Here is a 27500-nt window from a genome sequence, read left to right as displayed (position 1 = left end):
ATATTGTTTGTTAATTTTTTTTACTGCAAGCTATGTGCCATTTCAAAGCTTGGATTGGTTTATATTTCAAAACATGATAATTAGTACACCAAATTTCAGTTGCAATACATGCGGTGGCATCCCTGGCAAATATAGCTGTTGGATAATTAACCACTTTATCTGCTTTCACAACAGTGTCGATGGATTTTTATTTGAATACCTCACTTGGAATTTTACATTGAATAATAGCGTTAAGTTCATAGGCATCTTTGTATTGACCTGCAAGAATAGCTCATTCACTCAGTCAAATGGAATTCTTATAATTTGAATATCTGCAAAAACCTTTTAAACTAACTATTCTTTTGATGAAATAAAATTACAGAAATTACAGAAGTTAAATATCAAATAATTTTGCCCTTAACTCTGATCAGCTGGCACTTTATCGTACCCAGTTTCCCACAAGTGATGCAAAAGGTTTTGTGCGGATCGAACAGTCGGCAACTGGACATGCATATTTTGAGTTAAGTGTAATGTCTTCACATGGAACAAAAAAGTAGAGTTTTTGAGGCAAGCATTTATTTCATCTGCTGGTGTTTATTGAAGAATAACAGGTAACATTTGTCTGAAATCTCCTGCAAGCAATATTACTGCATTCCCAAAGGATCTGACATTGCCACGCAAATTTTGCAAGGATCGACCAAGAGCCTCAAGTGCTTTTTTGCGTACCATTGTGCCTTCATCCTAAACAATAAGTTTGCATTTCTGCAATATTTTTCCCCATATTGGATGTTTTGGAGATGTCAAACATGAGATTTTTGAAAAATTGAATGTTTTAAAGTAGAATAAATAATTATTCTACTTGGCAGTAAGTTCGCAGGTATTCCTCATGCAGCAAGGGCTAAGGCTATGTCATTTTGTTACCAAATGGCTGCCAAAATCAATTTAATTAGAAAGGTTTTACCAGTTACTTCTGGTGCTGTTCAAGGTAGCAGTAATTTCCAAATAACTTCTATTCTCACAGTCAGTAAATTAGGTGACTAAAATAGGATTTATCCATGTTTTGACAATGCCTTATTCACTGTAATTAATTTAGGAGACTAAAATAGGATGAGGGATTAGAGATGGACAGATAGAGAGGAAGATATATAGATAGAAAAGAGAAAGTGAGAGGAAAATAGAGAAAGAGAAGGAGATAGAGAGATAAAGGGATTGATAGATAAAAAGAGAGAGGGGGAGAGTTAGACACAGAGAGGGATGAGACAGAGGAAAGGAGAGAGATAGAGGGAGTTAGAGAGAGAACGGGGCTCAAAGAGAGATGGAGAGGGTGATATAGAGAGAAAGATAGATTGAGAGAGGGAAAGGGGGAGATGGATAGAGAGAGATATTAAGAGAGGAAGAGAGAAGGGGATAGAAACAAAAGGTGAACTACACTTCACCGTTTTTTTTCCTCGTTCAGTAGAGAAGAAATCTTTCGATACTGAGGCAATTTTAATGTTTTGTTATTATCCAGAGTACCCCTTTTTTTGGAGGGGGGCTAGATTTTCCTCACATTAGAAACCGACCGGGTTATCTGTACTTTCACTTAACAAATTAATAAAACAAAAACATATTGTAAAATTTGAATGTAACATGAAAATACTTTTTTTTTTAAAAATAGCACGATAACATAAGTGCATAAGTGCCACTTTAGGTACTCCTTGGGCGTTGAGTTCCATAGCGAGCAGCATAATTATTTAATGGTCGCTCCCTTAGCCCCCCCTAGTCAAGGCTAATGCATGCGCACGTAACATTTTTTTTATTTACTGACGTTGGCTTAGTAACTAAACGATTTATTGATAATTTCTTAACCCTTAAACGCATGCCGGAAAATTTAAATTGGTTCATTATTGTTGTAATGAAAAAAAAAGTTTCATTCAACACAAAACGAAAAACACATATCAATGATAAATGATTTATTATTGTATTCATTGAAATTTACTAATTTTTAAATAGAAAAGTAAAAAAAAGGTTAATAAAAAAAATAGTTACGCATAAAAAACTTCTTTTTTTTATAGATTAGGTGCCCCTTGGAATCACCCCCCCCCACCTCCAAATCTTACAAACAGCTTCCGGAATAAACACCACTTTTGGAGGGGGGGTATTTGCAAAATTTAACTGATATTTGTTGTCAGCATACCCACCCGAAAATACTATTAAAAAAAAGGAGGGGTTCAGTGCCCGTGGCAGAGAAGTAGATTTATTTATCAATAAAAGCTGCGGAGAAGTAAATTTATTTATCAATAAAAGTCGTCATTTAAAAAAGAAAATTGTGGAGGTGGAAATAGTTACCCAAAAAATTATCCCGAAGTTTATTGCAAAAACGTTTTGTTTTCACACTATTCAACAATTTGTTCATCCGCACATGCAAATTAAAAACTATTTGTAAAAGTGAGAAGTTATCAGTAAATCATTTAGTTTTTTTTAAATTTATTTATTTATTTACATTAGGTCGACCTCCACAAATGTTAAAAACGGATTTCAGAATACACACCCTCAACCTCTCCATGTTAACAACGGATTTCGAAATAAACACCATTTGGGGGGATATTTAAAAAAAAAAGTCGATAAAAGTCGTCATTTAAAAAGAAATTTAAAATCAAATGTTTGTAAAAGTGAGAAATTATTAATAAATGTTTAGTAACATTTTTCGGTGCTAATGCAGAGAGTGATCCGCGCTATTTTTTAAATCGTGTTTTTTTTTTATCCCAACCAATCTTATATCGAAAAACAAAAAAACCTCAAAAAGCAAGCGACTTTTTTTTTGGGGGGGGGCCTTATATAATAAAGAAAAAATGTGTAAATTAAATAAATTTGGAAGATAAACAAATGAATTATGTTTTTTTGTTTTTTTTATTTACTAAACAGAAAATGAAATCTTTCGTCAATTCGTGGCTGTGAAATGAATAGAACCGGAAGTTCAGTTATATCAACAGAACAGATTCGCACCACGGTTAAAAAAAAATATTTTATTTAATATTTTAATAATTCGCGAGGTAAATTTATTTTAATAACATAAAAACATGCCTGGACTCTAAAGATGGGTTGTCTGAAAATTTCAAATAAATTGGTAACGTAGAAATATGGTTTTATTCGTTTGGAACAAACCAAATTTACATTTTTATAAATATAGATATATATATATATGTATAAATATATATATATAAATATATATATATGTATAAATATATATATATAAATAAATATATATATATAAATATATATACAAATATATGGGTATAAATATATATATATATATGTATAAATATATGTATAAATATATATGTATAAATATATATATATAAATATATATATATAAATATATATATATGTATAAATATAAATATATGTATAAATATATATGTATAAATATATACATATAAATATATATGTATAAATATATATATATATATATGTATATGTATAAATATATATATGTGTATAAATATATATATGTGTATAAATATATATATGTATATAAATATATATATATGTATAAATATATATTTATATAAATATATATATACGTATAAATATATATGGATATATATACGTATAAATATATATGTATATATGTATATATATGTGTATATATGTATAAATTTATATGTATATATATATGTATATATATACAAATGTGTATATATGTATAAATATATATATAAATGTATATATATATGTATAAATATATATATAAATGTGTATATATATGTATAAATATATATATAAATGTATATATATATGTATAAATATATATATAAATGTGTATATATATGTATAAATATATATATAAATGTATATATATATATATATAAATGTATATATATGTATAAATATATATATATAAATGTATATATATATGTATAAATATATATATATAAATATATGTATAAATGTATATATACATAAATGTATATATATAAATATATATATGTATGTATAAATATATATATATAAATATATTTATATGTATAAATATATATATATAAATATATTTATATGTATAAATATATATGTATAAATATATATATATATATATTTAAATATATATATATATATATATTTATACATATATATAAATATATATATATATATTTATACATATATATAAATATATATATGTATAAATGTATATATATAAATATATATATATGTATAAGTGTATGTATATATAAGTATATATATATAAGTATATATATATATATAAGTATATGTATATATATATGTATATGTATGTATATATATATGTATTAGTATATGTATGTATATATATGTATAAGTGTATGTATATATATGTATAAGTATATGTATCTATGTATGTATAAGTATATGTATGTGTATATATATGTATAACGTGTATGTATGTATATATATAACGTGTATGCATATATATGTATGTATATATATATGTATAACGTGTATGTATGTATATATATGTATAAGTATTTGTATGTATATATATGTATATATATGTATAAGTATATATATATAAATATATATATGTATATATATATATATGTATAAATATAAGGACCTTAGTTATGTATACATATATATATATATATATATATATATATATATATATATATATATATATATTTATTTATAATGTCATTAGAAGAGTTTCACCATCCATTTCCTAGTCCAGAAGAAGTGTTCACGAAATTAAATGGCGGTAAATTTTTTTCTAAGATCGACCTAAGGGTTAATACAGATTCCGGTAAACGACAAAAGCGCTAACCTCCCCTATATTAACCCTGATCGGGGTTTGTACAGATACGGAAGACTCGCGTTTGGTGTCAAGGAGGTACCTGCAATATTCCTGCAAGTAATGGATAATATGCTGTCCGGCTGAGACACCGCAATCGCATATCCTGGTGACATTATCATAGCGAGCAAAAGCAGGGAGGAACATGAAAAACATATCAGACAAGTATTCAGTCGAATACAAGATTATGGATTTAAGATCAAAGCAGATAAATGCGAGTTCTTTTTTCAAACAATTTAATACCTGGGTCAAATAATCGATAAGGATGGCAGACGCCCAGACCCATATAGGGCGATCGCTATTAAAGAAATGCCGGCACCAGTAAACATATCTCAATTGCAGAGTTTTTTAGGTTTGGCAAATTATTACCAGGAGTTTATCCTAAATATGCACAAATTGCGCACACCACTTAATGAATTGCTGAAAAAGGATAAGGCTTGAGAGTGGACAGAATATTGCCAGACATCATTCCAAGAAATAAAAAGAATACTGACTCCAAAATTATTTCTAGCGCATTTCAACCCGCAGTTGGACATAATAGTAGCTAGCGACGCTAGTCAATATGGCGTCGGGGCGTGCATGCTACATCGAATGCCGGATGGCTCGAAACAGCCTATTGCTTTCGTATCACGGACTCTCTTGCCAGCGGAAAAGAATTATTCTCAGATCGAGAAAGATGCACTAGGAATTCTATTTGCAGTTTCAAAATTCCACCGGTTCTTTTACGGAAGACATTTTTTTCTACAAACCGACCACGGCAACTACGACAAATTTTTTATTGGAATTGTTTGCTCGGTTTGGAGTTGTAGACTATTTGGTTAGCAACAACGCTACACAGTACACCTCGACAGAGTTCAGAGAATTCTGCGAGACGTATCAAGTCAAGCATATTACGACACCCCACTACCACGCCAGAAGCAACGGCCAGGACGAACGCTTCGTCGATACGCTTAAAAGGGCATTAAAAAAGGTGTCCGGTACACCGACAGAAAAGGCCCTTCAGCAATTTCTGCAGGTTTACAGAATCACGAGAAATCCGGAAAAACAGATGCGGGATTCCCAGCAGAAATCATGTGTGGACGGAAAATAAAATCCGTATTTGATAAACTGCTACCCAAACACATAGTACACAACAGAACCTCTACAATGCCAACGAAACGGTTTAACAGCGAAGATAATGTGTATTTTAGACATTTTAGAAATAACGTTTCTTTTTGGGAACAGAGCTCGAACTTACGAAGAATCGGCCATGTTACATACATCATTCAGGGCCCAAAGTTCCAACATAAGAGGCACCTGAACCAAATCAGGAAACGCTTCTACGAGGATAAAGAAGAACATCGCAGGACGGCAGTGAGGCGATTGAAACTGTGTATGACTGTTTTGACATAGACCCTCCAAAAGGGATGTCAGAACCGAGACGCTCGGGCAGAAAGAGGAAGCGCACAGACCCCTTGGTGGTCTGCCCCAAAAGGAAGAAAGATTGATTTTCACAACCGCGGAAATCAGCTTGGGAGGGGGAGGGGGCAATCACCCTCTAAATGGACTGTTCTATCCATTATATAAACCATAGACCTTTTGATCCCAGGTGTGGATTAATCACAAGAGCGACCCTCGCCTGCTCAGTGATGTTTACTATTCTTTTCAGTTGTAACCTTTTTACGTTGTTGTTCCAGTAATACATTGTTTAAACTCTATTCCGTTGTTATGTTTTCCTTGTGGCTTATTGCAAGCCATGGCAATGATTTACTTCTGCATTGCTAAAAAAACACGTAAAATTTCAAGTTTTATAAATTCTTTGCAAGTAATGAAAAAAATTAAGAAATTTACTTGTGGAGTTTGAACCTAAAGACCAGACCACGTCATGCAATAATAATAAAAAAAAACATTATCCACTTACCCCCAGTAGCATTTTCACGGCTCGTTGTTCTATCATTGTTGCTAGGCGACGACATGGAAGAAATGGCTTTACTGATGATAGATAAATTAAAATAACGGTTTTGATTATCGATTATCGATAATTATCGGGGGTATTCTGAGACAAAACTAAGATCAACCTCTCAGACTTTTCAATTAAAGTTTTATAAACTTTCAAGAAAATCTGTTCAGTCGTTTCGGAGTCTATAATGAACGCACTAACACATACACGCACACAGACAAAGTTGCATTTATATTTCCACAGTCAAATATCTTAGCTCACAAGAGCCATAGAAGTCAATAAACCGGAAGTCAAGGACTCTAGTTTCGCCCTTATTTTGGGCTCATCAGTAAGACATATCCGAACTCGGATTCGAAACCCTACTGCTCTCCCTTGATCGTAATGTTTCTGCCTATCCCCCTTCTCTCTCTCTCTCTCTCTTTCTGATCGCATGCAAGAGGCTCGAGTCCTGAATTCTATATATCTAACTGAGGAGCCAAAAAATAAGGGCAAAACTAGAGTCTCGGGATCCCGTTTTGTTGGCTGTCATGGCTCTTGTGAGCTGCGATATTGTTTGACTGGAAATAATTATATAATCTCTCACATTCTGAAAGATATATGAAAGAAAGAGAGAGAGAGAGAGAGAGATATCAATACAGTTTTATTCATCTTTTTTCTTTCAATATGTCAAATATTTTGTTTTTACACCAACTGTTTCATTACGTAGAACCAATCAGTTATTTTTATGTCAATGTTTAATACATATATCTATATATCTATAAAAGTGAACGTGTCTGTGTGTGTCTGTGTGCATTTCCCTACGCAATAACTCTGTCAATTTTAAATCTACAGGCTCGAAATTTGATATACAGGGTATTGAGATTTGGGAAAATTTTTGTGATCGGTTTTCGGACAAAACTTTGGCTGTCAAGGGGTCAAAGTTCAAGGATTTGACCTTTGAGAACTCTACCAAACTCCTCTGACAATTTTGGGTCGAAACGCTTGAAATTTTATATATAGGTTCCTTGGACATGGATCTAACTAAATAACTTGATTTAAATCCAAAACAATAAATGTTAAGGGGTCATAATAGGGGGCAAAGTTTTTAAAAAAATTGATCCCCTTCGGTCTTTACCAAATTACTCAGACAATTTCTGGTCTAAACATTTGAAATTTTACATAAAAGGGTATTCATAGGTAGGGCAAGCTTTTTCATCGATTTGAGTCGTAAATTTGAGCTACCAATATATAAATGTATGTATATATGTCTGCATGTCTGCCTAAAACTTTCGACGGAGGCGACAGATTTTCACAAGATCAGTATCGTTTTGAAGTTCGACCTTTCAGACGACAAATATCGAAATATTTGCTAAAAACATTAATTTCTTCACCCTCAACTGGGCACTTTACTATAGGGAGGGGTCGCTTTTTTCGCTAATATTGTCGAATATCATCCCCTCTTTTCGATTGTCTAGCTATAATTTAAACCTACGTCACTTCCGGTTTGGCGGTGGTCGTAACAGCAAAGACGTCACGTTTTTCCGCATTCTTTTCTTCCTTCCTGGTACGGGTTCGAGCCTGCTTTCTTACATTTTTTTTTTTTTGCTCAAGATCCACCTCAAAACCTCCGGGAAACGCCGAGCTGAGATATATATATATATATATATATATATATATATATATATATATATATATATATATATATATATATATATATATATACATTGGATAATACATGCTTATATAATTGTAGGTCAGTCATTCACATATTTACGACAGGCATACCTACCACAATACAAAAACTGTGTTTTTATTTCTAAGACTTACCATTACAAAATTGTCGATGCATTACTCGATATGTTAATGTGTGTTCCTATTTAGTCATTGTCATTCTTTCCTTCTCTCGACATGAGCTGGTTCTCAGATCGATTCCAAATTGTCATGAAAAGCTCTATCTATTGTGTTGCAAATACTTAAGAAAATTGAAATCAGATGTATCGATCCCCATATCGATTTGTTTACCTTTTCTTTTATTTGTACGTTTTAATACAATTAATTTCTCATAATTCACAACCTCGATTATTCTACCAGTTTTGCGTAAATACAACCTTGAAGCAGTAAGTACGCGTATAACCTTAGATATGTGAGCATGGGTTGACCTTAGGTACATATGCATGGGTATGAACAGATGTAAGCATGAGTATTACATTAGGCACATAACCATGACTATAACCTTAGGTACATAACAATGTGTATGACCCTAGGTACATAAGCAAGGATACGTCATTAGGTATGTAACCATGGCTATGAACTTAGATATGTAACATAGGTCAGACATTACGTATAGAACCATGGGTTGACATAGGTACGAAATATTAGTTAGACATTAGGTATATAACTATGGGTATGACATTATGCATGTAATCATGGTTATGACATTGGACATGTAACGATGGTTATGACATTAGGTATTTAACAATGGTTATGACATTAGGTATTTAACAATGGATATGACATTGGGCATGTAACAATGGTTATGATATTGGGCATGTAACAATGGTTATGACATTGGGCATGTAACAATGGTTATGATATTGGGCATGTAACAATGGTTATGACATTGGGCATGTAACAATGGTTATGACATTGGGCATGTAACAATGGTTATGACATTGGGCATGTAACAATGGTTATGACATTGGACATGTAACAATGGTTATGACATTGGGCATTTAACAATGGTTGTTACATTGGGCATGTAACAATGGTTATGATATTGGGCATGTAACAATGGTTATGACATTGGGCATGTAACAATGGTTATGACATTGGGCATGTAACAATGGTTATGACATTGGGCATTTAACAATGGTTATCACATTAGGTATTTAACAATGGTTATGACATTAGGTATTTAACAATGGTTATGACATTGGGCATGTAACAATGGTTATGACATTGGGCATGTAACAATGGTTATGACATTGGACATGTAACAATGGTTATGACACTGGGAATGTAACAATGGTTATGACATTGGGCATGTAACAATGGTTATGACATTGGGCATGTAACAATGGTTATGACATTGGGCATGTAACAATGGTTATGCCATTGGGCATGTAACAATGGTTATGACATTGGGCATGTAACAATGGTTATGACATTGGGCATGTAACAATGGTTATGACATTGGGCATGTAACAATGGTTATGACATTGGACATGTAACAATGGTTATGACATTCGGCATGTAACAATGGTTATGACATTGGGCATGTAACAATGGTTATGACATTGGGCATGTAACAATGGTTATGACATTGGAAATTTAACAATGGTTATGACATTGGACATTTAACAATGGTTATGACATTGGACATTTAACAATGGTTATGACATTGGACATTTAACAATGGTTATGACATTGGACATTTAACAATGGTTATGACATTAGGTATTTAACAATGGTTATGACATTGGGCATGTAACAATGGTTATGACATTAGGCATGTAACAATGGTTATGACATTGGGCATGTAACCATGGTTATGACATTGGGCATGTAACCATGGTTATGACATTAGTATAAACACAGATATGACCGTAGATGTAGACGTCATACCTACTCAATACACACACGCATGCAACAAGGAAAATATATACCCAGACATTTCGTACACGGTTCACGTAAATGATATCAATCCTCTTCATGTATTGTTCATCACCAACTGACAACCTCATTAAACATCAGGCCATGATAAAATAATCTCGATACTAAAACGCGTAAGAGTACAAAAGATTGTACTAACGTATGAAATTAGGCATATAACCATAGATATGAAATTACTAACGTATGAAATTGGGCATATAACCATAGATATGAAATTACTAACGTATGAAATTAGGCATATAACCATAGATATGAAATTACTAACGTATGAAATTGGGCATATAACCATAGATATGAAATTACTAACGTATGAAATTGGGCATATAACCATAGATATGAAATTACTAACGTATGAAATTAGGCATATAACCATAGATATGAAATTACTAACGTATGAAATTGGGCATATAACCATAGATATGAAATTACTAACGTATGAAATTGGGCATATAACCATAGATATGAAATTACTAACGTATGAAATTAGGCATATAACCATAGATATGAAATTACTAACGTATGAAATTGGGCATATAACCATAGATATGAAATTACTAACGTGCAGAATTGAAATGTAATTAAAACAAACATCTCGCTGCACAACTCTTCAATTAGCTCCTAATTATAATAGCGCCCCACGTTTTAGTAGCGATGTGCTTTATTTGGGCGGGTTTAATTGGCTTCCTCCTTTGGAGGAAGCTCAACAAGAGCATAAAATTCACTTTCGCATGTATATCCCCGTTAGGAAAGATGGTGATATATTTTTGCAACTCATACGGGGAGGTGGCGACGTCCTCCTACGTACAGCACCTAGAGTTCTCAAATTGGTCACCCAACTGGTATTGACCAGGCTGAACGTTGCTTAACTTCGATGATCTAACGAAATGGGTATGTCACCGTGACTATACTCTATTTGAGATGAATAACAGTAATATATATATATATATATATATATATATATATATATATATATATACTAGTAGGGAGACCCAACGTTGCCCGAGGTTGAATGATGATCAACGAATATTTCACACTCTTATATTTTTATTGTCATCGAAATCCATAAAATCGCCCGGGAGGAAGCTTCATGTAGTAACTTAGTCCAAAATATATTTTATTCTACATTGCACTTTAGAGAACCTACTGTTTCTTTTATAAAATTATTTTATATAAACTTCTTTACAGTTAACGATAAAAGAAACAGTAAGAAATTTACGTGCGAGGTTTGAACCTACAGACCACGTCATGCAAAAAAGAAATAAATAAAAGAAGGAAATTTTAAGTCTTATAAAATTCTTTGCAGTTAATGAGAAAAAATAAGAAATTCAAGTGCGGAGTTTGATCCTACAGGCCACATTAGGCAAAAAAAAAAAAAGAAGACCCCCCCCCCAAAAAAAAAATATCAACTTAACCACAGTACAATTTTCACGGCTCATTGTTCTATTATTATTGCTAAGCGGCGAAATGGAAAAAATGGCTTTACCGATGATAGATAAATTAAAATAACGGTTTCGATTATCGGTAATTATCGAGGGATATTCTGAGACAAAACTTAACTAAGATCACTCCCAGACTTATACACTAAAGTTCTGTAAATTTTAAAGAAAATATGTTCAGCCGTTTCGGAGTCTATAAGGAACGAACTCACACACAGACAAAATTGCATATATATATATATATATATATATATATATATATATATATATAAACCAATTCATTGTTTTTAATAAGGTGTCAATACTTATCATTTTATAGATAGATCAATATTTATAAAGGCCCAAAAACCACCCGGGTAGAAGAGTAAAATGAATATCAGGTTAACGGTGAGACAACACCGTGATGATTGGTAATAATGGCGGTGATTAGGCAGGATTGAATTATCAGCGAGAGCAGCTCAACAAGAATTTGTTTAAATTGGACTTGAAAACGACTATGCTGTCGTCAACTGGGAAGCAGCCCTGTGGTATTGTATCACACGGACGTTTAGTTCTAGAAAAGAAACTCTGTTTATGGAAAATATCTTGTAGTTTTAGTTAGAGAGAGAGGGGGGGAAGAGTAAGCTTTGATAGTGGTTGTAGCTAGATGAGTTTTTCTTGTGAATGTTTTTCAAGGAGAGGCATAGATTGAAGCTTAGCCGAGCACCTGCCACGAAAATAATAATAGAGTAAAGAAAGACTAGCAACATCTCTTCTGTGAGAAAAAGGTAGCAGGGAGGAGAAAAGAGCATCGCCCACTAGATGTCGAAGTCGGTTTTGCACTCTGTCAAAGCAAGAAAGGATGAATCTCTCCGGAATGTGGCAAGAAACGACGCGTTAAACGGTACTCATCTGAACGTTTGAACTTCGAAATTATATCACTCCTTTAAAAAAAACAAAACAAAAAAAAAACAAAGACAATAAAATAAAGAAAAAAACTTACAGAACGACAGGTGAAATTCTTTCGACCTCATCGCAACAGCTAGAGGTTTACTTTGATGCCAAAGCCGATCAATTCCACCAACGAGTTTTATTTTTGAAATATTCAAACATCATCATCATCATCATCATCATCATCATCATCATCATTATTATTTATTTATTTATTTATTTTATCTTATTTTATTTATTTATTTTTTTTTTATTAATTTCTCCAAGTACTTATCCTGGATTTTACTGGGTTCGTTTTTATCGGCGTCTCGTTAAGATTGACTGTATATCCAGCAAAATCGTTACATAAACATTGACAATCACTCATCACTGCATACCAAGTGTATTGATATTTGTCAGATCCAAAAAATTGCGTGCATAGTATGAGGTAGTCGCAATAATAATGAACAAAAAGTAGTCGGAAGACTTTTTGTCTCGCAATTTGCTTTTCCCCCTTTCTTCTTTTTTGTGTTTTTGTCGACTCGTGTAAAGGTGCACCAGAAAGTTGGGGAGTCTTTCTATCTATGTTGTAAACTGAACCCCCACTTTTAATCCTAATAAATTACTGCTTTTCGATTCGGAAATCAATTGTGTGTTGTACATTACAACTATGCTTAAAAAATGACGATGAACAATCATCCGTACAAATTCTATTGTTTGGTTGCGATGAACGAGTACAATTAGTGAGAAGGGGGAGGGGTACGAGATTTGACTGAGCTTGATTTCCCTACTTCATTAGCCTGTTGCATTTTTACCGATCTCAATGTTGATAACCAGGTATCCACAACTGCCAACACTCAACTCTGGATTTCATCTACGCATGTAATATAGACACGCCCCGTATTATACGTGACTCTTATCTATTTAATGTCTATTTAACAATAAGTTTATTTTCTTCTGCTTTATTTGCAAATGACTTTTATTAGGTGTCTCTACATAAAATCAGCAGATTTTTTCCGGCCAGGTGCGTGTCTGCATCAGTCTAATTTAATTTCTGCTGGTCAAATCTAATTTAAGACAATCAAGATCCGATATTTAACAGGTTTTATTTCTATGTTGAGTGCTCGACTGAGCTTCGATCTTCGAGTCTTTCATCGTAAAACATTTATAGCAAAATCTTATGATTTTACCACATTTGCAAGGAATTTGCCATTCATCCTTCGCGTGTCTAGCAACAAACACAATTTCAATGAAGAACATTTTTTCCCAAGAAATTTACATCCGCGCAACACATTACAACAAGATTACTTGCCTGCGGGCTACAATATGGTCATCTTAATATCTAATGTCAATAAACACATATAATAAACCATCCTCATAAGCTTGTACATTTATTTATTTCATTCATTATTTATAATCCGCTCATAATATTCATTTAGTCTCAGTCTGCTATCTCATTCGCTTTTCGAGTTGCTTTTAACCTGAATAGGCGCTAACGTATCAGTAAAAAAGGAAAACATAAGTGATTGTAAAGTAAGGGATCGTTGATTTACATTTAAAAACAGAAAACTAACGTTGGTGATTTGTGAGACATTTATAAAGTTAGATGAAACTCGGCTCGTAAAATTATTATTTTTTTAATTTACTTAGTACTTTCTGTTTCTGTTGTGCATTTGGCTGGACAATTAGTTATGGTCAAGCGGATATGAAAGCCATTCTTAACATGGGGGAAGGGGGGCTTTTACGTTATATGAAAGGAATATAATAATTAATCGGAAAGGATTATATCTTGCTTGTTATCGTCGTTCCGTCGAAAAAATATATCTCTACTATTACATAAAATGTGTCTTTGTGTTCGTTCCCTATGTGCTCAGAAAACAGCTTGAGTCAGTGCTCGCAAATGACCTCTTCACGTGTCCATTAGATAAACATTCGTGCGCAAGCTATTTGTTTGTTTGTTTGTTTGTAAATAAACAAACAGCGAGCTTCGCTTTATCGCCAATTAAGTATCAGGCAAGATACATTTAAGACAATGCTCAATCCGGAGAGGGGAGGGGTTAAAAAGGATATATATATATATATATATATATATATATATATATATATATATATATATATATACTAGCAAAAGTACCCGTCGTTGACTGGGTTCAAAAACAGCCTACAGAAAATGGACTCTGATTTATGAAAGTATGATAGGTTATGAAAAGGAAGGGTTGTAAAGAGATAGCTCCGAATTAAGGGGTATCAAAACCAAAGCAAAATATGATGAAAGTAAAAATAAAATAGATAAACTCTATAATTTATTATACCATACCTGTTCACACTGAAACATTTATCACAATATTCTGTGGATCTATATTAAAAAAAAAAAAAACTTGTTAAACTTTGTGACATATTTCCATTCTATGGAGGTCAGGCGCGAACGAACACCCCATAATTTTATTATACCATATTTATTCAAACTGAAACATAATTATCAAAGTATACTTACGCAGATAGATATGAAAAGTCTTTATTAAAGTTTGTGTCTATTTCCATTCTATGGAGGCCAGGTGCGAACGCAGACCCCACAATTTTATTATACAATCCCTATTTAAGATAAAACATACTTATCAAAGTATTATGTACCTCTATATTAAAAACACTTGTAAACGTTTTTTTAAATTTTTCAATTTTTTATTTCCATACTTTGTGGACCAGGCGCGAACGCAGACCCCACAATTTTAATGAACCACCGTTCTGCCAGATCAATCATACCCATTCCTGTGTCTCGATACATCTTCTATCATTATATGTAATCAGTTTTTTTAAGTAGTCAACCATATAGGAGCCTATTCGTGACCACACACACACACACACACACACACAGACTTTCGACTTTATATTATAGATATATTCTCCTATTATATAAATGGAACTGTGCCTGTGTGTTCATTCCCTATGGACTCAGAAAACAGTTTGGACGATTTTTAATAAATTTCACACCAAAGTACTCTGTATGCCTGGCAGTGTTCTTAGATAGGTTTTGTATCGGAATGTCTTCGATGAGTATCAATAACCAAAATAATCCGATGGAAGAATGAGCAGGCGATTTTTTTACCAAAGTTAACACCTTACAAAACCTAACACCACAAGTGCATTTGAGAAGTTTTATGACAACACAAGCCTAAAAACTCGGCATATAAAAACAACAGTAGATTCTTTGATATAACAGGGGCGCGTTCGAAATGAATGTTTCTGTTTAGAGCACAATTGAAGTATGATACTTGACTTTTGAATTTTAAACGTTAATTCAGACCATTATAGATAAAAAATAATTTTATAAAATCAATAGTAGGTTCTCTACAGTGCAATGTACACTATAATGTATTGTGAAGAAAGTCACTGCGAGGAAGCATGTGAAACTTCTTCCTGGTGCATCGCGATGGGCCTCCAATTAGAGCAGGTAATCAATCGATTTGATTGAAAAGTGAGCGGTTTCACCGATTTCGATGACAATAAAAATATAGGAGTATGAAACATTCGTTTATCATTATTTAATCCCGGGCAACGTCACGTTACTCTGCTAGTAGAAGATAAAATAATATAAAATATGTATTGTTTCAGTATTAAAACAAACAAAAAGTTAGCTGAGCTGTCGTAAAAAAAAAAAACGAAACCATCTACATTGTTTTGCCTTGGTCCTTCTTCTTTGTGTTTCTTTTTACAATCCTGTCCATCTGCTGCTCTCCCTTTATTGTTTCTGTCTTACCTTTCATCCTAACTCCTCTCCTTGCTCTCCTTTCTTTATTTCTTTTCTGCTTCATCATCAGAAGACTTGTTCCCTCAACTGCTTTCCGCATTCAATATGGCGTTATTTGCAAAAGCCCAACTCCCAAGTTGACTTATTCATTAGTTGTCATGGTAACCGATATTACTTTTTATGTTAGACTTGGCTTTTTGCCAGGATAGCATCCAACGGACGTTTTTTTTAATGCATTTTTTTTTTAAGTTGGATTTAAAGAGATTGTTTTTCTTGCAACGTTAGTGTGCGCTGGTAAGTTTCGGGTTATTCGCGTGCAAATCGAAAATTTGATCGAAGTCTGTAGAAATTACGTAAAATTCTTGTCTATCTAGTAACCACCCGTGATTTTTTTAATAGCGGGGGGGGGTCCTGTTTAGCCACAAAGGATCTAAAACATACTAAGTTGAAAAACTAGTCAACAATAAGTGTTAGATGAAATAGATTCCGGCCAAGAAAACAGCAATTTTTTGTCAGAAGCATCGCTTATGGAATGGGAGGACTAAAGTACAAAAAAAAAAAAAAAGGAAAAGAGATTAATATTATTCAAATTAGTATTTCTGACATATACCATTTTTTGTTATTATGCATTGTAATCCCTTTCCTTTTATTACGCTCTTAAAGCGTTATTTACTCGTGTGCGTATTAATAACGGATATGTCGTATAGTGTCTATATAACGTGTAAACATACAATGTCTTTATAAATGTATGTATAAATATACGGGCCGTATCGTCTCTTAAAATATATATACAAAACGTGTTCATGTAATCGTGTAATTGTTAGCGGCAGTATCGTCTAATATGTGTGCAGTGTTCGATTGTTGATTTAATGTATATTGCGAGTGCCTATATGCGTTGATTACACATCAGACATATTCTCGTAGACGAAGTGCGACGTACATTCTTTTATCGTGTCTTTCTCTTCTAGTTGCTGAAACATTGTGAACGAAGATATTCCACTTCGAAGGTAACACACAGAAAACAGCTTATATTTTATATAACTTTATTTCTTTGATGTTCCACGTCTGCAAACATTTCACTTAGTTTCTACACCTTTGTAAAAATGCGTCCATAAGTGCTTCAGTAGACGTAAAATTGACGAACAATTCCGAGTCCGATCCCCGGTAAACTAGCGTACTAACTGATTTCTCAGACTGTTTACTTGAATGTATCATAACCGTTTATTTGTTAGTTAAGCACTTTACGTAAACAGGTCAATCTTATTGTTTATTGATAGCTGTAAATATTTATTCTAATATTATATTCTGAACTAAATTTCAAGTCTTTTGTTATCGTAAACTCTTTAAATATTTTATAGCCACTTGAAAATATTTGATTTCTAATATTTATTTTCTAACATTCTTCTGCTATTGCATTATTTTATATTTCAATACGATTGCACATTAGTTCGTTCGTCCATCGATACTTTCAGTTTTATGGAAACACTAGAATTCTATTTCTAAAAGACTACTCTGTGGAGCCCTAATATTTAACAGAAGGGCAGAACTTGTCTCGTAGCTAGCCCGTTTGGAGTTCAGGGGATTGAACCCTGATGTATTTCTTTCGGTCTTTGTTTGTCTGATAACTAATATATAAGAAACGTGGGTAAGTATCCTTGGTAGAGAGAAAGGTCATCGTGCTTCTCTGGTCGACACTATCTAGGGTAATAATAAAGGAGGCTGAATTCAGTGATATCTACTTGAGATGTTCTCCATCAGCACTCGATAAATGTCGAGGTATCCACAAGTGTAATGGTGCGTACGGATGTGTATGTCCTTAGAGATATTTCCTGCTTGAATGACTCAATTCCTCACTGACATGCAAATGTTTCTGTTTAAGGGTCGATAACTTTGCTACTGAATTTATACCCATAAGTTAAAAAGTATACGTTGTTTTCAAATGGTTTGAACTTCTGCTCTCACTTTTGTTATTATGTGGCAATGTTATCCCCAAGCATCAAGTGACTTCATGTCTTATCTTAAGTAATCGCCATTATATATATATATATATATATATATATATATATATATATGTATGTATATATATATATTAGTGATGGACGATTCCAAATTACTAGTGATTCCTTACTAAATTTCCGATTCTTTATAAATCTCTGAATATTTACTATAAAATTGTTATTTTTTCCGATTACCGTCAAAAGACAGGTTAAGAGTGCAAATATTTTCTCCTACGTGAAAATACACTTGTGGGGGTAATCTGTAGATTTTGAGTTTGATTGGTCGTTTAAAATCAATAAATATTCAGTATTAAATAATTATTACCGGTTGCAGAAGATTTTATTTTAAACAAAATCCAATAAAAAGGAGTTAATTAAAGGAATCGTTTTGGCATCGAAAAATAAATACAAATATTTTCCGATTCCGATGCCCGAAAACGTTCCGATTTCTTAGATTCCCGGTTCCTATTAATCGTCCCAACACAAATATTATTAATATAAACATGTACAAAAGAGGAAAAAACAGACTTCTTTTCTTCGCCGAATGGGATATTTGGTATCTTTTGATAAGTAACAATCTGAACACCTCCATGGAGTTTGTACATGTTTAGATGAATAATAAATAAATAAATAGCTCTATTTACTATATATATATATATATATATATATATATATATATATATATAATGTGTATGTATATATATATATATATAATGTGTGTGTATGTATATATATATAATGTGTGTGTATGTATATATATATAATGTGTGTGTATGTATATATATAATGTGTGTGTATGTATATATATATGTGTGTGTGTATGTATAAATATATATATAGTGTGTATATATATATATATGTATGGGTATGTATGCATATATATGTGTGTGTGTGTATGTATATATATGTGAGTGTATATATATGTCTGTGTATATATGTGTGTATGTACATATATATGCATATATATGTGTATGTATGTATATATATATGTGTATGTATATATGTGTGTGTATATATATATGTGTGTAGGTATATATATATGTGTATATATATGTATATATATATGTGTATGTATATATATACGTGTGTATGTGTATATATGTATGTGTATGTATGTATGTATGTATGTATGTATGTGTGTATATATATATATGTATGTGTGTATATATATGTATGTTTGTGTGTATATATATGTATGTATGTGTGTGTGTATATGTATGTATGTATGTGTGTATGCATATATATATATGTGTGTATGCATATATATGTGTGTATGCATATATATGTGTGTGTATGCGTATATGTGTGTGTATGCATATATATATATATGTATGTGTATGCATATATATATATATGTATGTATATATATATGTATGTGTATGCGTATATATATGTATGTGTATGCGTATATATATGTATGTGTATGCGTATATATATGTGTATGCATATATGTGTTTGTATGTGTATATATATGTGTTTGTATGGATATATATATATGTGTGTATGTATATATATATGTATGTTTTTTTACACAGTGGTCACCACTGATCAAGGCCCGGAAGCCACTCAGGGATAAGGGTTACTGCAAGTACATCACGCTAGTGTGGAGATTTGATGAAGTGTTTATTTAAGGGGGCGGTTCATTAGGAATTTGTTAACGTTGGACTTGAACACATCCAAGTTGTAGTCAGGTCGGAAGCAGGCAGACGGAACAGAGTTCCACAGGCGTGCAGTTCTAAGAAAGAAGCTTTGTTCATGGAATCCCCGTTTTGATTTAGCTACAGATAAAGAGTGGGGGAAATTTTTCACAGTGGATTCAGCTAGACGAGTGTTTTTCGTGAAAGATTGGCAAGGGGGGACCAGAGATTGGAGTTCAGACGAGCACCTGCCATGGAAATAACGATAAAACAAGGATAGGCTCGCAACGTCTCTTCTGTGGCAGAGAGGTTGCAGGGTAGAGAAAAGGGCATCCCCCACTAGGCCACGAAGTCTATTTTGTACTCTTTCAAGGTAGGATAGGCTGTTTTTAGCAGCTCCTGCCCAGATATGGCAGCAGTATTCCATCCTTGGACGTACTTGGCTTTTATATAGATAGAGAATTGCATCAGTAGTGAGATATCTTCTGGAGCGGTAGAAGGATCCCACCATCTTTCCAGCGACCTTGGCAACAGACTTGATGTACGTGTTCCATTTCAGATCAGGAGTAAAGGTCAATCCCAGAAGCTTGTCAAAACACGGGGCCTCTCCCAGACGAGAGCCATCCATCCCAATTGATGCTAGATGGGGATCAGAGCATTGATGATGTAAGGATAGGAGTTTGGTTTTAGATGCATTAAAGGTAACCAGCCACGTCTTCCCCCACTGAACCACGCGCTCGAGATAAGAGGAGAGAGAATCAGAGAGAAATTTGTCATTTACAGCCTTTGATGTGTTGCCGTAGATGGTCCTGTCATCAGCATAGATGTGAAGGAATGATTTAAGTATATGTGCATGTATATATATATATATATGTGTGTGTCTGTATATATATGTATTTATATGTATTCATATGTAAACATGTATGTGTATATATAAGTATGTGTGTGTATAATATATATATATATATATATATATATATATATATATATATATATATATATATATGTGGTGGGACGATGAATTGCAAAATCGGTACTTTCGGAGGTATCTGTATCGGAAAATTTCTGCTTATTTTCCGAAGCCAAAGAAAAAAACGATTCTTCTGTATTTAATTTTATTTAAAACAAAATCTTATAGTGATGATAAAATTATAAATATTTTTTTTTCCAGTAAACTAAAATCGATGGATTATAATCCTTCACACGTGTATTTTTACGTCTGAGAAAATATCTGCAAAATTAACATCAACTTTTAAAATATACATGAATAATAACCATATTGTAGTTAAATATTAAGAGATTTCTACTAAATCGGAATTGGTAATTGTATCGGACTCGGAAAAAATATTGGCATCATCCCATCAGTAATATATATATATATATATGTACTAGCAAAAGTACCTGTCGTTGACTGTGTTCAAAAACAGCCTACAGAAAATGGACTCTGATTTATGAAAGTATGATAGGTTATGAAAAGGAAGGGTTGTAAAAAGGTAACTTCGAATTTGGGGGTATCAAAACCAAAGCAAAATATGATGAAAGTAAAAATAAAATAGATAAACTCCATAATTTATTATACGATACCTGTTCACACTGAAACACTTATCACAATATTCTGTGGATCAATATTAAAAGAACCTTGTTAAACTTGTTAAATATATATGTGTGTGTGTGTATATATATATATAATATATATATATATATATATATATATATATATATATATTAAACTTTGTAACATATTTCCATTCTATGGAGGTCAGGCGCGAACGAACACCCCATAATTTTATTATACCATATTTATTCAAACTGAAACATAATTATCAAAGTATACTAACGCAGATAGATATGAAAAGTCTTTATTAAAGTTTGTGTCTATTTCCATTCTATGGAGGCCAGGCGCGAACGCAGTCCCCACAATTTTATTATACCATCCCTATTTCAGTTAAAACATACTTATCAAATTATTGTTATGTACATCTACATCAAAAACACTTGTAAACGTTTTTTTTCTTTCATTTTAAAATTTTTTATTTCCATACTTTGTGGACCAGACCCGTACGCAGACCCCACAATTTTAATGAATCATCATTATGCCAGATCAAACATACCCATTCCTGTGTCTCGATACATCTTCTATCATTATATGTAATCAGTTTTCTATAATAGTCAACCATATAGGAGCCCATTCGTGACCAGACACACACACAAACGTTCAGCTTTATATATATATATATATATATATATAATGTTTGTGTGTGGAGATATATGTATGTATATATGTATATACATGTATATATTTATATGTATATATGTGTATACGTATATGATATGCATATATATATTTATATGTATATATATATGTCTATATGTATATATATGCATGCATATATGTATGTGTATATATATATATATATATATATATATATATATATATATATATGTTATGAGAAAAATAAAAAAAAACGAATGAAATTATTAAAAAATCAACGTTTCGTCCTTATTTCAGAGGACATCTTCAGGATAATTGAAATAAAAAATAAAAATGTAAGAAAAGAAAAAGTCATAGATCGTGCGAAAAAGACAGTTCTTGAATCCTACCCATGTCGGGAAGGACAAACATATGTGTGCGTATGGGAAGGTTGGGTTGTTCGATGTCTATATATACACTTTTAAAAATGCGTTAAAATAAATATGTACATTGTTTTTTCTTTTTTTCTTCTGTAAACTTATTCATTCTGTTGAAATATTTAAGGAAAAACGGTTTAGCCAGGATCTGTTTTGATATTTTGTTCTTTGATTTTTATTTTCCCTATGCTAGGAGTTAAATGGTAGAAGCCTTTTCTTTGCGTAATAGTATTAGTATTCAATATTAGTGCTGATTCTGAAAGTCTTCTTTTAGCTCTATCTATCACGTATTTAATAATTTTCGCTTGATCTAAATTAAATGAGTGATCGTGTTCTGCACAATGGCAAAAGAGTGCATTTAGGGCGTTACCATTCCTTATATCTCTTCTGTGCTCGTTAAGTCTTAATTTCAATTTTCGCTGTGTTTGTTGACAGTTGTTACATGGGATGGAATATATACCGGCATCGGATGTGAGGGTTTTGGGAGAGTGCTTGATAGTTTTTAATGTCTGTTTTATGGTTGAGGAAGTTGTTTGTATCAAGTGAAAACCAAGTCTATTAAGAGTGTCGTAGATTTTTGTATTTTTGGTGGGGTGGGAATGAAAAGATGTCTGTTTAATAGTGAAGTATTTGTTTTATTTTTCTGTGTGTTTATGTTATAGTGTATTTTCGTAGCTTTTTTCTTTGCGTAAGAAATGAAATAGGATGGATACTGTAGTTTTCTTAAAACATTCGTAATATATTGAAATTCATCATTAAGATATTGGGAACTGCATATTCTAAAGGCACGCAAGAAAAAAACCAATAAGTTTTTTGTAAGCATAGCTATATTATTAAATTAATCCAAAAAACAGATGAACTAATACGCCGAATGCGATGGCGAGCAAATTTCTTCCTTAAAAATGAAAACGTAAACAAAAAAGAATCCTATGGTTTTAAAACCCTTAAAAATGCGAAAACAGTAGACCTTTTGATAAACTTTGAAAATGACCTTTTAAACGTAATTAAAAACTTAGAATTCCACAATCAACCTAACAATTTCCAACGGAAACTACACAAAATCGTTAGAAACATAATCAACTCTAATAAAATCTTTGTAAAAGCAAATAAAACAAGAAACTTTTATAAAATAGATAAGCAAGAATATAACAAACTAATCACAGAAAACATTACAAAAAACTACAAAAAACTAGACACAAGCGAATGCGACTACATAGATATAATAAATACCGAAAATAAACAAATTACCGATAAACTAAAAATTAGCGATAAAGTTGGCAAATTGAAACCTAGAGAGTCATACATTCTGCTTAAAGACCACAAATGGGACTTTAATAATAATCCCAGCACCCGCCTGATAAACCCAACTAAACCAGAAATAGTTAGAATTAGCAAAACTATACTTTCTAGAGTAAACAAACAAATCAAACAGGACCTAGAACTAAACCAGTGGGCAAATACTACCGAAGCAATCACCTGGTTTAAAAATATAGAAAACAAAGATAAATGTACGTTCATACAGTTTGACATCAGACTTTTATCCCTCGATATCCGAAGAACTTTTTAACATTGCCCTAGAATTTGCCGAGGAATACACTGATATATCCTCAGAAGAAATCAACATCATTAAAAAATGTAGAAAATCAGTTCTAATAAATACCAATAACCAATGGATAAAAACTAAAATGAAAAATTCATTCGATTTGGCGATGGGTGCCAGAGACTCTGCAGAGGCATCAGATCTTGTGGGATTATTCATTCTATATACCCTCACAAGCATATTCGATACTACGGATATCGGCCTATATAGAGATGACGGACTAGCTATAATAAAAAACTCTAACAAAGTCAAGGGAGAAAACTTTAAGAAAATCATACACAAAGAAATGAAAAAATTAGGCCTAAAAGCGGACGTATCAGCTAACATAAAAATAACAAACTTCCTGGACTTCACGTTAAACTTAGATAAAAACACATATGAACCATACTTAAAAGATAACGCTACTCCAATTTACGTAAACTCTAAGTCCAACCACCCACCATCAATTATAAAACATATTCCTAACTCGATCGTAAGTAGACTCAGTAATAACTCAAGCGATGAAAATGCATTTAACAGGTCATCCAATATTTACGAAACAGCCCTAAAAAATAGTGGATACAAAAATATCGATATCAAATATAAGCAACAAAACACCAACAACTATAATAAAATTTAAAATAGAAGAAAAATAACTATAATTTGGTATACGGCCCCATACAATCAAATGTTAAAAACAAAACTTGGCAAGAAATTTCTAGATCTTATTGAAAAACACTTTCCCGCAACCAACCCCTTACACAAAATCTTCAATAAAAATACCTTGAAGTTATCTTACAGTTGTTGCGAAAATTTAGAGATGATAATTAAGGCACATAATAACAAAATACTAAATGAAAACACTGTAAACAACAACAAAATAAACAATAAAAAGTAGACACCATGACAGAAATAAAACCAACACTAGCAGAAATAATAACAATAATAATAATAATAATAATAATAATAATAATAATAATAATAATAACAAACCAACCCCGGACAAGAACAACCATACCATAAATAACAATACTAGTAACTAACAAGATAAATGCAATTGTAGACACCGCACACTTTGCCCAGTCCAAAATAAATGTCTAACAAAAAGCGTAGTTTATCAAGCAACAATATTTGCGAAAGAAAACCCGAATAACAAGAAATATTACATAGGCATGACTTCCTTAGATTTCAAAACCCGATACTATGACCACAAAAGCACATTCAAAAATAAAAAAACACCGTATAAAAACAAAACTAGCGAATAAATACTGGGAACTCAAAGAAAGCGGACATTCGCCGGTAGTCGAATGGGAAATAATGAGACAAGCTACCACATGCAGACATTTAGACGACCCATGTAAATTATGCCTCCATGAAAATTTTTCTATCCTGTACTTTAAAGAACCTCAAAATCTATTAAACTGTAGGCGGGAAATAGCAAACAACTGTGTTCACAAAATAAAACTTACTCTAGGATAGCGATACAAAATAGCTTTAAAACTAACAATAACAATAGAAAATAAACAAATAAATAAATTAAATAAACATGAATATACATAAACGATCACACACACATATATGTATATATATGTATATATATGTGCATGTATGTGTGTGCACATAGGTATATTTATATGTATATAAAAAAAGAGAACGTCTACCTAAAACCACTAACCTAGTTCTAAAACAGATCCTTTGTTTGATAAAATGCATGCCCATTGGCTGATAGGAAGGGGCGCGGTGGATACTAGAAAGCTGATTGGCCAACTAGAAATCCTCAACATATATAAAAACAAGAAGCAACCACAGAATTCGCGCATAAGCCTGACGAATCCCATAGTTGGATGAAACGCAGAATATTCAGTGTAGCTTAATCGCCATATATATTTTATAAATTACTAACTAGCTCTACCTACGTATTGAGCACTTTTGAAGTAAACAAGTTTACGCATAAATATATACTTTCGTATATTAAATTTATGTGAATAAATGAAGTAGTTTATATATATATATATATGAGAGAGAGAGAGAGAGAGAGGGGGGAGTCACATTTTCGATATTATGGCCATATGTCTTTCTTCAAGAATCGGGTCAGATTATTGAAAAATGGCTAGTCAGAAACAAAGTTAGATTATCAGCTTAAATCCTATTGAGGTCCGACTTTGAAACTTCGGCAAGATAACTTCATAGGTTAGATTATAGTCTTATTCAATAACATGTTACAGCAATAACAAATGAAAAATGTCTAGTCAGAAGCAAAGTTGGATTTGTTATCTTAAATGCTATGTGGGTCTGACTTTAAAAACCAGAAAAATAACTTCATATGTTAGATTATAGTTTTATCTGGTGTAGACGTGTATTTCAGCTAGTCTATCATACGATTAGGTATAATAAAAAAATGACTTAAACTGTGTAATACAGTGCCATATTGTTTCTCGGATGACGGAATTATCTTGGAAATCTAACCACTTTTCTTTATGTCGTCAATTCTTGTCTGTCCTCGTTCCGCTTTTTATTTTCTCATTTCACCTATCCTTCCCTGTCCTCTGCCTTTTCCTTTTATCATCGAAAAGCGAACTTTTAAACGCAATTGCCAGTAAGTCTGACCATCCTGATTGGTTCTTCGGCACACTTTCTCCCCCTCCCATTTGCAGTTGCCTATGATTGGCCAATTTAGCCGCTCTCTTTTTCTGCAGTCCGATCCGGTGTGGCGTTTCCGTTCGGCGTTTCAAGATGGCCGCGCGGCGGGTACAATCAATTCGACAAGGAGACTGCACTCTCATTTCCGGCGGAGGCTGCGCAATACAACAAGAGAAATAAAAGAAAAGAGAGGAAAGAGTACAAATAAAAAAAAAGGGAAAGAAAAGAAAAGTATCTTCGGATGCTGATGGCAGCGCAGATTAAATATCGCAGCTATCTAAGACCTGACAGAACGGGATTTTTCAACTCTCGATAGCATCTTCAATTTTCTTTTCCCCGGATTCACCGTTTTCACTTTTTAGATTGCTTCTTCCTGTTTTTTTTTTTTTTTTTTTTTTTTTTTTTCAGTTTCTATTTCCTTCCACAAGTTCTTCGCTCAGTTTTATTTTCTTTGTCATCATTTTAGCTTTTATGCATTTTTTTCTTTTTTCTTACATTAATGGATCCCGATCTATATCTTCCATATTTCTTATTCTATTCGCCCCCTCCCTTTCTT

General features: G+C 32.4%; 1 protein-coding gene across 3 annotated transcripts in view; it reads left to right on the top strand.

The window, feature by feature from the left end:
• Positions 1-27500, top strand: part of LOC145242127 (synaptic vesicular amine transporter-like) — an 802797-nt gene that overhangs the window by 299898 nt on the left and 475399 nt on the right. The window lies entirely within an intron of this gene.

Source organism: Euprymna scolopes, chromosome 21 (assembly GCF_053919585.1).
Source record: "Euprymna scolopes isolate OS-2025 chromosome 21, ASM5391958v1, whole genome shotgun sequence".
NCBI classification, from domain to species: domain Eukaryota; kingdom Metazoa; phylum Mollusca; class Cephalopoda; order Sepiida; family Sepiolidae; genus Euprymna; species Euprymna scolopes.
Note: the sequence above shows the minus strand (reverse complement) of the source record. Positions and strands in the feature narration are given on the sequence as shown.